This window comes from Bubalus bubalis, chromosome 11 (genome assembly GCF_019923935.1).
Source record: "Bubalus bubalis isolate 160015118507 breed Murrah chromosome 11, NDDB_SH_1, whole genome shotgun sequence".
In the NCBI taxonomy this organism is placed as follows: Eukaryota; Metazoa; Chordata; class Mammalia; order Artiodactyla; family Bovidae; genus Bubalus; species Bubalus bubalis.
The window spans coordinates 89,081,975-89,092,774 of NC_059167.1; the positions used below are offsets into that span (position 1 = coordinate 89,081,975).

General features: G+C 49.0%; 1 long non-coding RNA gene across 7 annotated transcripts in view; it reads right to left on the reverse strand.

Moving 5' to 3' along the window:
* Positions 1-5,646: 5,646 nt before the first annotated feature.
* The window catches only part of LOC123328216, a 46,764-nt gene continuing 41,610 nt past the window's right edge, over positions 5,647-10,800 (reverse strand). For 2 of the 7 annotated variants that reach the window (XR_006543014.2, XR_006543016.2), the window contains 4 exons: positions 9,133-9,223; positions 7,715-7,801; positions 6,882-6,948; positions 5,647-6,306 (listed from right to left, as the gene is read on the reverse strand). This is a non-coding gene — a long non-coding RNA (uncharacterized LOC123328216). The other 5 variants (XR_006543015.2, XR_006543017.2, XR_006543018.2 and 2 more) reach the window with 5 other exon arrangements.

Here is a 10,800-nt window from a genome sequence, read left to right on the forward strand (position 1 = left end):
TCCTAGGGTTGTTATAAGAAATAACCACAAACCTAGTGGCTTAAGACACCAGACACTTACTCTCTCACAGTTGCGGAGGCCAGTCTGAGATCAAGGAGTCAGCAGGGCCACGGTCCCTCTGAAGGTCCTAGGGGAGAACCTGCCTTGTCTCTTCCAGCCCTGGTGCCCAGTGGTTTCTTGGCTTGTGGCAGCATGCCTCCGGTCTGCCGTGTCTTCTCCTGGCCTTCTCCTCTGTGTCTCTGGTGTCTGTTCTGTCTCTCTTTGGATCTAGGGCCCACCTCCATCTCAACCCCCACCTTAATCACACTTCTGACGGTATTCTAGTAGCTAAGTCTCCCGACTCTTTGCGACCCCATGGCCTCTAGCCCCCCAGGCTCCTCTGTCCTTGACATTTCCCAGGCAAGGATACTAGAGTGGGTTGCCATTTCCTCCTCCAGGGGCTCTTCCTGATCCAGGGATCAAATCCCTGTCTCCTGCATGGTAGGTGGATTCTTTATCACTAAGTCACCTGGAAAGCCCAATTACACTTCTACAAAGACCCTATTTCTGAATAGGTCACATTCTAGGTCCCAGGTGGACACGAATTTGGGGAGGACACCATTTAACACTCTAAGTAGCAAGATCCAGATCCAGAGAGGAAAGCTGGAGTTGGAACAGCAGCTGCCTTGCCCGGCACAAGGAGCCCTTGTGACACCAACTATCACCTGTGAGGCAATCTCAACACTTCAGCCCCTGGAACCACCCAGGCCCTGAAGGTCAGCAGTCACTGATAGACCCTCTCAGGAGGTTACCTGATGGCCCCTTGCATTCCCCCTACGGGTTGCTGGTAAGGTCTGTCTGTCAAAGCACACGCTGTAAATAAAGCCTTTTCCATCTGGGGACTGGTGGTAAAGCAAAGGGGAAAGGAAAAAAAAAATTAAACAAATAAAGGCAAAGTCTTCATCATCCACAAAACAATACGCAAAAACCAGGGCATTCCTCTGGACCATCGATAAATAATCCAGACCACAAAAATAATACATGAGATGGCTTGTGTAATGGTAGCATGTGAAAGACTGTGGAACTTTCTAAAATTAATTTTCTTCATTTTGGTTTATTAAAATTGCACTCATCTATCTCCCCTGTTAAATATTTTATTTTTTCATATTAATGGCTGCAATTTCAGCTTGTGCCTGTTTCTGTCATTAACACTGTACAAACTTAATATCATTAGTAGTTTTTCGCTTAATTATGTGACTAGAGAAGAAAAACATCAAAGTTTCCGTGAAATTGGAATAGTATATCTAAATTGCCTCATGTTTATTTTAACATTAACAGTAAATGAAGCTAATGGGCTTTTATATTATTAAAAGCACTCATTTGTGTCCTGCCTGTTCTAATATATAACAAAGCTTTAAAAGATGTTAAATAATTAGTTATTTAATAGGGATGGGTGGAATAGATCAAGCGAAAGGAAAAGTTGAGGGTAACCGACGCACACAGTTGAGGGGTCTCTCCCTTTTAGGTCTTTCGGATGGGATTCCCTCTCCACAGGTTCCCTGTCCCCGCTGTTAATGTGAGAGCTCTAATTTATATCAAGCCTGGAGAGTTGAAGCAACAAAATCTATTGTTGCAGCCTTGCAGAGGACACATGTGTGGGGGGCAATAACGTTCTCAATTACTTCTGGGCAACCTCCATTCATAATTCAATACCTGCAAAGGCCCACGTTATGCTGGGGCTCGGGAGGCCCTCTGCAGGAGGGAGACACGTAGCTGCTGCTGCAGGCCACCTCCTCTCTCACTGCCTCCTGGAAGCAGGGTCTCCTTGGCTTTAGAGGACGCTGATGGATGGAGGCACTGCTCTGTGTCAAGAGCCCAGTGAGACCTGGCCTGTGGGTCTAAAAGAGGGGATAGACTGTTGTCACTCTCCTGCTCAAAAACCTGCAAGGACTGCCTTGGCCTGCTCGGTCAAGGCCAAGCTCCTCGCTTGGCACTTGAGGCCCCACCTGCCCGACCCAAGCCCCTGCTCTTTCCAACATCTGTACTCTGTTCTGTCCAGCTCTTCCCCTGACCCTGTGCCCAGAACATCCCAAGTTGTCCCATCTCCTTGCCTTTGGTCATGCCATTTGCCCTTGCCTGAACCCACGTTTGTCCTTCCACCTCTATTCAAATACTAATCATTCCTAAGGATTCAAATTCAGATCTGGGCTTTCCTGGTGGTCCAGTGATTAAGAATCCACCTTGCAATGTAGGGGACATCAGTCAGATCCCTGGTCTGGGAAGATCCCATGTGCCTCAGGGGAACTAAACCCATATGCCTAGAGCCCATGCTCTAGAGAAGCCATGGCAATGAGAAGCCCACCACAGCTACAGACCAGGCCCACCCGCCACAACTAGAGACACCTGCAAGCAACCATGAAGACCCAGCACAGCCAGTAAACAAAAAATGAATGAATAAAATTCAAATTCCAGATCCTCCATTAGTCCTCTCCTGGTCCCTCTGTCTCATGAACCCCTAGAGCAGGGGTTTTCAAACTTGAGTATGTATCAGAATAACCAAGGGGGCTTGTTACAACACAGATTGACAGATCGCTGGGCCCCACCCCTAGGGTGTTTGATTCCATAGGTCTGAGTGGGTCTGAGAATCTGAATTTCTAATAAGTTCCCAGGTGATGCTGACAGTCTGGGGACCACACTTTGAGAACTACTAGAACATATGCAGCAATTCCAGACCATGAGACACTGTGCTTGCCCTGGCTTGGAAGGTTCTCTCATAGTAGCTCGTGGCCAAGACTCCTCTCCTCAAGCAGACAGCAGGTTCTTTGAAGGCAGGGACTCTGAGCTGCTCCTCTATATCCCTGGAGACAGCAGTAGCTCAAGGATGGGCTCGTGGTGTGTGAGCCAATGACTCAGATGAACAGACTGACTAGCTGCCATGAATTTCATTCAATCCTTGATAAAATCTCCATTTTATAGGTGAGGAAGCTGGGGCTTAGAGAGATGAATTAAGTCACTAAAGGTCATATAACTATTAAGTGACAGATAAGATTTGATCTCAGGTTCATTTCCAGAGTCCTGGCCAGTGCTTCTTACTCAAGTGATTTCAGACACAGGACTTGGGAGGATAGGAAACTGGCTGCTTTTGTCACTTCTACGCTAAGGACTGTAGGTTTTAGAGATCCTTTAGTCTAGGGCGGAGTACACATGGCAAACCAGCTGCTACTCTCCTCCAGCCAACTAATGTACTCAGTCACCCTGACACAAATGCGAGTCTCAGCATCCTTCACACTGCACCAAGTGACTGACATTTCTATGGCAGGATGAAATATATTTGCCATTCATAACCTAGTCCAATTTCTCCACCATGCTGGTGAGACCCAGAGAAGAAATGCAGCTTGGCTACCCTGCATATCAGTGGTGTGTGTTAGTTATCTCTTGTTGTGTAACAAATCATCCTCAAACTCAACAGCAGACATTTATTGACTCATAGTTTCTGTGTGACATGAATTTGAGAACAACTCAGATGGTTAGTTCTGGCTCAGGGTCTCCCATGTGCTTGCAATCAGGATATTGGCAAAATATGAGGTTTGGAATGAAAAGATCTGTGCTTACTTCTGTCAGGTACCATAAAGGCATTACTGATCCAAGACAGTGAATTAAGTTCATGGCTATAGTTATCCTGACAGGAGAAGGCAATGGCAACCCACAGAGTTGGACACAACTGAAGCGACTTAGCAGCAGCAGCATAGTTATTCTGACCATTCAGGTAATACAAACCTGGGCTGCAAATCTACTTTTCAAGAATGGCTCTTTCCCCTCCTGCCCTGCCCAGAATCAAGGCAACTTTTCTTACTGTCCCTGGGTGTGCAAGGGGTGAGGCAGTCTTCCTCTGGTTCACACTTCCCCTGAGGGTTTCCTGTTGGAGTCCAATCTCAATGAGGAAGGACATCCTATCAGATTCACCACCTTTGCTGGCCCTGGGCTTTACCTTCTTTCCCCAAATACCCTCGGTCATGTCAAGACTGAAACTCAAGTTTGCTTGTTGGGCAAATACCCACAGGGTACAAGGAGCTTCGGTGTTCTCACAGTTTTTGGCCTTGTAGCTTCTTACCATCTTGTCAGCCTTTAATGCTGTTAAGAAAATAGTTTTCATTTTATTCAACATTTCTAGTTGTTTCTACCATGAACGTTGGTCTAAATAACCCAGCCTGCTGCATTACTAGCAATAGAATCTGCTAGGTGCTTTTCCCACAACTCTAGATTAGTTTTCTCAATTAAAGTGACCAAAACAAGGAGTGGAATGGTTCAGTCCAGTGGGTGGTGAGGTGATGGGGTGGTGGTTGTTGTGCAAAAAGTCGTCCTAAAGATGGTGAGGGTTCCTTACCCACTGAACGTGAGCCCGGTCCAGGCGCCTGAGCAATTGGCCTGTGTTCCCAAGGTAGGACGGTCTTGATCATCCAAACCTCCCAAGGTCTTTGGAAGCTTTTAAGCAGGATGATAACACAATCGCATGTCACTCCAGGAAAGATGGCTGTGGCTGTTCTTTGCTGACAAAAGTCCATATAGTCGAAGCTATGATTTTTCCAGTAGTCACGTACAGATGTGAGAGTTGGACCATAAAGAAGGCTGAGTGCTGAAGAATTGATATTTTGGAGTTGTGGTGCTAAAGAAGACTCTTGAGAGTCCTTTGGACAGCAAAGAGACCAATCCAGTAAATCATAAAGGAGATCAACCCTGAATATTCATTGGAAGGACTGATGCTGAAGTTGAAGCTCCAATACTTTGGCCACCTGATGCGAAGAGCTGACTCATTTGAAAAGCCCCTGATGCTGGGAAAGATTGAGGGTGGGAGGAGAAGGGGGCGATAGAGGATGAGATGGTTGGATGGCATCACCAGTTCAATGAACATGAGTCTAAGCAAACTCTGGTGAGATACTGAAGGACAGGGAAGACTGGCGTGCTGCAGTCTATGGGGTCACAAAGAGTCAGAGATGACTTGGTGACTAAACAACAACAATTGTTTGAAGAAGGGTTAGAGACAGAATAGCTTTGGATGGAGAGGTCTTGAGGCTGTTATGGTGGTCAAGGTGAAATATAGTGACAGGTTGGACTGGGGTCAAGAAGGGAGAAAGAAGTAAAAGACTGACTGATATCAGGAGGTACCATCAACAAGCATCACACTGTTGACATGTGATCCTGGACTCGACATAATTGAAAATCGCAGGGGTAAGAGGCACAGCTCTTCTTAAGGCTCAGCGGACATGAATGGCGACTTGATTCCAATGAACCAGCCCTGTCACCACATTGAGAACTGTGGCCTGGGGAGAGTTGATTGTGAGACTCCCTGGATAAAGGATCTGAAGTGTCTTCCTTAAGTGGCCATGCCAGATGGACACAAAGACAGTGGTGGGGTGGGGGTTGGGGGGTGCTGGTGCAAGGCATCCAACCATCTCTAAGTGTGGGTTGGACCCTTCAAACTCATCATCTATTCATCTTGCTTCCTGGTGTAAACACCTATCCTCAGGCAAAGAGGATTGCAAAAAGAGAGTATGAGGAGCGAAAATGAAGAATAGAGTCACATAATAAAGGAAGGATAAGAGAATCATCAAAGGTCAAAGTTGAGAATAAGACGACAAATATTCTTAAAAACAAATAATAAGAGAAATCAGGATCTGAAAATATTGAGTTTATGCATAATAAAGTCAACTGGATTAAAAAGCAATATTAGAACCTCAGATATAAAATGCCAAAAATCTAAAAGTGAGAGTGATTCACTAGGAGCAACTGAAAGAGTGGCTCCAACTCAAAAAGTTAAAAGCGATAATAAATTAATTGTTTAAAGTGCAGGAAATGGGAGGATTGATAAATGGGGTCCAAATGGGAATGCGGGATAAGGAAAAATGAGATAATAAAATAGGAAAATCCCGTTAATGTCGGGCCTTCGAGCTCCTGGGGACAGTGAGTGTGCCTGGTCAGGAGGGCGCCTGCTCCTCTGCCCTCAAACCCTCCCAGTGCAGCAGGCAGAGGGGAACAGGGGGTGCTGTGAGCTGGTGGAAGGAGCCCCAGTCTGGGAGTCAGGGGACTGGGTCCCAATGGGGTCTGATGGCGTCCCTGCAGGGCCCGAGCTAATTTCCCGACCAGTCCTCAGTCTCCGCAGCTACAGGAGAAGAGCACCGACTTGATAGGCACGGGGTTCCTTCTGTTGCGCTGTCTGGGCTGGCAAATGGGTGCAGCAGCAAGAAGGAGACTGAGAAGCTTGGTTTCCTGGCTTCTTAGGGGAAGCACTGAATCTGGAGGCTGAAGACCTGGGTGTGAGTCCCTAGGGTTCTAGAGCACAGCAGAAAGCAGAAAACAAGGGCTGGGGACTTCCCTGGTGAACCAGTGGCTAAGACTCCGCACTCCCAGTGGAGGGTGCCAGGTTCAACCCCTGGTCAGGAAACTAGATCCCACATGCCACAACTAAGAGTTCTCAGGGCACAACCAGAAGCTTTCCCACAATGCTGCAGCTAAGATCCCGCGTGCCGCAACTCAGACCCAGTGAGCCAAATGAAGAAATAAATAACATATTTTAGAAGACAGCAAGCAAGCGCTGTTCAACAGGCAGCAGGGGGAGGCGGGGGTTGCCACCTCCCAAGTCCCCAAACCACAACCATCCATGTAAGTCACCCCGCCCATGAGGAAACCCAGCCACACCCTGCAGCCACGTGAGCAGTATCCCAGAGCAGGGCTTCTTCAGCTTTTCACCATCTCTCTGGTTCCCTGGCACTCAGCTGCTTGAAGGCAGGTGCTTGCCTTATGTAGGACTTTATCTCAGCCCCAACTCCAGGCCCCAGCATGAATCTTACTGAGACCCTCGTCACTGCACATGGGAGGGATGAAGAAAATAAAAATGGGAATTCTACCTCTTGTCAGTGCTTGGTAGGTGCCATTGCTTCATCTGCACGGGGTCATTTAATCCTCACAACAGCCCTGTAGGGTAAGTTCAGTTCAGTTCAGTCGCTCAGTCGTGTCCGACTCTTTGCGACCCCATGAATCGCAGCACGCCAGGCCTCACTGTCCATCACCAACTCCCGGAGTTCACTCAGACTCATGTCCATCGAGTCAGTGATGCCATCCAGCCATCTCATCCTCTGTCATCCCCTTCTCCTCCTGCCCCCAATACCTCCCAGCATCAGAGTTTTTTCCAATGAGTCAGCTCTTCGCATGAGGTGGCCAAAGTACTGGAGTTTCAGCTTTAGCATCATTCCTTCAAAAGGAAGGTAAGGACTATTATTATCCCAAGGTGGATAAACTAAGGTTCAGAGGCTGAAATCATTCTCCCAATGTTGCCCAACCAGGAAAGAGCTGAGGTGGGATTTAGATTCAGGTATTCTGACTTCAAAATGGTGAGATTCATCATTCTGCTATGAGGCGAATGAGAGGAAACGACCCTGGACCCCAAAGTCCACTGGTATAGGTTTGTTTCAGGTGGCTCAGTGGTTAAGAATCCACCTGCCAGTGCAGGAGACTCAAGTTCAATCCCTGGGTCAGGAAGATCCTCTGGAGAAGGAAATGGCGGCCCACTCCAGTGTTCTTGCCTGGAGGATCCCCATGGACAGAGGAGCCTGGTGGGCTACAGTCCATGGGGTCACAGAGTCAGACATGACTGAGCGACTGAGCATGCTGCATAGGTATGTTTGAGACCTCGGAATGAGGCAGCCATGGTGTGGTGAGGGTACAGATGGGGTGCTCTTACCCTATTGTTGGGGTAGGAACCCAGCTCTCCAACGTTCTGGCTTATCCTTCTGGGTCTCCTCTGCTTTGGTGCTGGGGCAAAGGGAATCTGCAACAGAACAGAACAGCCTCTTCAGGATAAAACCCAAGGAAGAAACAGACAAGGGACTAGTGTCCCCTGGCAAAGGGAGGTGGAAATTTCCCTCTGGGGAAGGAGCCTTGGGCCCGGAGGCCTGGATAGCCCCTTAGGAGGCCTTGACCTCTCGCAGTTCATTCTCACCATCTTCTTCCCAGGGGCTGTGAGACATGGCTCTGATGCATCTGCCCCCCGCCCTTAGCTGACTCCCAGCACTTAGGACACACTTCTGCCGCCCACTCCCCACTCCACCCCCTCCCCTGGGCCTCCACCAGACCCAGACAATGTCTGCATCTTTATGATTCCACGGCTCAGTCTCAATCCTGGCTGGTGGAGTCAATGGGCAGACCAAGTTCCCTCGGTGTTTAAGGGCAAACATCCAGTGGAGGCTGCTGCTCCTGCCTTGGAACTGTCCCCTCAGAAGCGGATGAGGCCTCTTCAGCCTCCATCCTATAATGATGTGGACCTGACCCCTCCTCCCCATGGGCTCCTGGAGACAACTGAGTTCTCTGCTCTTCCATGAACTTTCCTGTCTGCCTCCTCTGAAGGGTCATACCTTGCTCCTCCACTAGGGAGGCTCCCACCACTCCTCACGGGCCCCCAGGTGGTGGGCTGCAACAGCCCCCTGCGAGGGCCCAGCTCTCTTCTCTCCCTCAAAGTGTTTCCAGTTCTCTTAGCTGCAACCTCTGACCTGGAGAGGCCTCTGAGGTCAAGCCAGTTCTGCTTCTGGGGAGACACAGGAAGCCCCTCCTCAAGGAGGGAAGCTAAGCCCCCAAGGGAAATGGTGCCCTGGCCCCACCACCCATCCATTTATGCAATGAACAGTCACTGGGGGCTGCTCGGTGTCAGGCGCCGGGTGGGCTCTCGGAGGGAGCCAGGAGCCAGGGCTCTTCCCCTGTGGACGTGTGGTACGGGGACAGCCAACACACGGAGCAATCATAGGCTGCGTGGTCAGGGCTGGGACTAAATCACCCCTCCTTCCTCAGCCTCAGGTCCTCATCTGTAAAATGGGCACACCACCATCACTCCCAGGGTGGGTGGGATGGTTGAATCAGACAACACGTAGAAAGTCTCCCCCATGGTAATAGGCGTGTGCAGCATTTTCCGCACTGCAGGTTGAGTTCTAAGTGTGGGCTGCCAAGAATTTAGTGCCATGAACAATTTCTTTTACAAAGGAAATAGAATAAAAACATTACGTGCATCCTCTGAATTAAGAGTATTATTTTGTAAAAATTCTACTTTAGTTATTAGCATGTGTATACATACTGGGTCATTTTTTTCAAAGAAGGTTGAAAGCCACTGACCTAGTAATCAGAGCAGGGCTTTGGGTCATCTCCTTCCACCACTTAGGACACCATGTGACACAGCTGCATATTTCTTCACCTCCAAGCCTCCCTGCAGTTGAGAAGAACGATGAGACAGCACGTGAACACGCTGCTCAGAACAGGCATCCAGGACATCACAGGGCCTCCGAACGTGGCTGCCTCTTCTGTATGTTAGCATTGTGTAGATCACATATCAAGACCCCCAGGTCAGGGGCTGATTATCTCTGACTAAAAACATGACAAGTTAAAAAGGAAGCTGTGGTGAGGTGGTGGTGGTTTAGTTGCTAAGTCATATCTGACTCTTGCAATCCCATGAACTGTAGCCCACCAGGCTCCTCTGTCCATGGGATTCTCCAGGCAAGAATACTGGAGTTGGTTGCCATGCCCTCCTCCAGGGGATCTTCCTGACCAGGGATCAAACCCAGGTCTCCTGCACTGCAGGTAGATTCTTTACCATCTGAGCCACTAGGGAAGTTGGAGTGGTTTGCTATTTCCTTCTCCAGGGGATCTTCCTGACCAGGGATCAAACCCAGGTGTCCTGCACTGCAGACAGATTCTTTACAGACTGAGCTACCAGGGAAGCCCTAAGAAGGAAGCTAGTATTGTTATTGTTGTTTTTTCTATATCAATGACTAACATTTTCAGGCATTTGTGTGCCAGGTACCAACCTCATTTAACCCTCACAGCAGCTGGGTGAGGTAAATTGTATCATCCCCATTTTACAGCTGACAAAACTGAGGTAATGGGAGGTTGAGACTTACAGACCTTGTCTAGCCAACTCTCACTCCTGCCCCCACACCAGCCACGCTCCCTACCTTGATTCAGAGTCTCCTCTGCCCCCAAGGTCCCCAGTGGCTCCAGTTTTGAGCCTCCTGGGCCCCAGCTGCCCTGTCTGCAGGTGCCCTGCCTGGCCTCCTGGCCCGGTAATTTCACGCACTTGCCCAACCTCATGCTACCACACTCCAGCTGTTTCTTATTTCAAAGCCCCACTCCTCAGCACCTTCTGCACTTGGTAGCACCCAGGCAGCTGGTTACAGGAGTGGGGAGTGGGGAGCGGGATGCAACCTGGTCTTCAGGGCCAGAGCCAGGCCTGGAGGCTATGACCCTGCAGCTCTCAGCTCCAGTCCGGAGTGGCCAGGAGAACAGGACTCTACCAAAGTCTGAGAAAGCACCTGCAAAGGAAGTCCTCCCCACAGGAGCCCCAGCTCAGGAGCTGAGCCCTGAGCCGGAAGTGGAGAACCAGCACCCAACCTGAGGGTGGGCCCGAGTGCCACTGCTGCTGAAGCAGGCAGCACGGGCTGGGTACCAGCATGGTGTCAGCCGCCAGCTCTTACCACATCGATCATCCAGTCCTTAAGACATATTAAAATGGATTTAAAAAGACATTTTGCATTTTCTCTCCTTAACACCCACATTATTGCCACACATCGGCTTTTGTTTTAATTAAAATCGGTTTTGAAATCCTCCATGAAACTTCAGTGGGATTGTTAAAGGCAGCAATTTCCTTATCGGCAGCGCATCCCCACAACATACTGTAATAGTTATTTTGCAACAAAGCACAAGTCTTATTAATTTAGCTCAATCAAATCAGCACCACGTTAATTTATGGGGCTGTAAAAATCTGGCAGTGCCACTCTAGATCAAGGA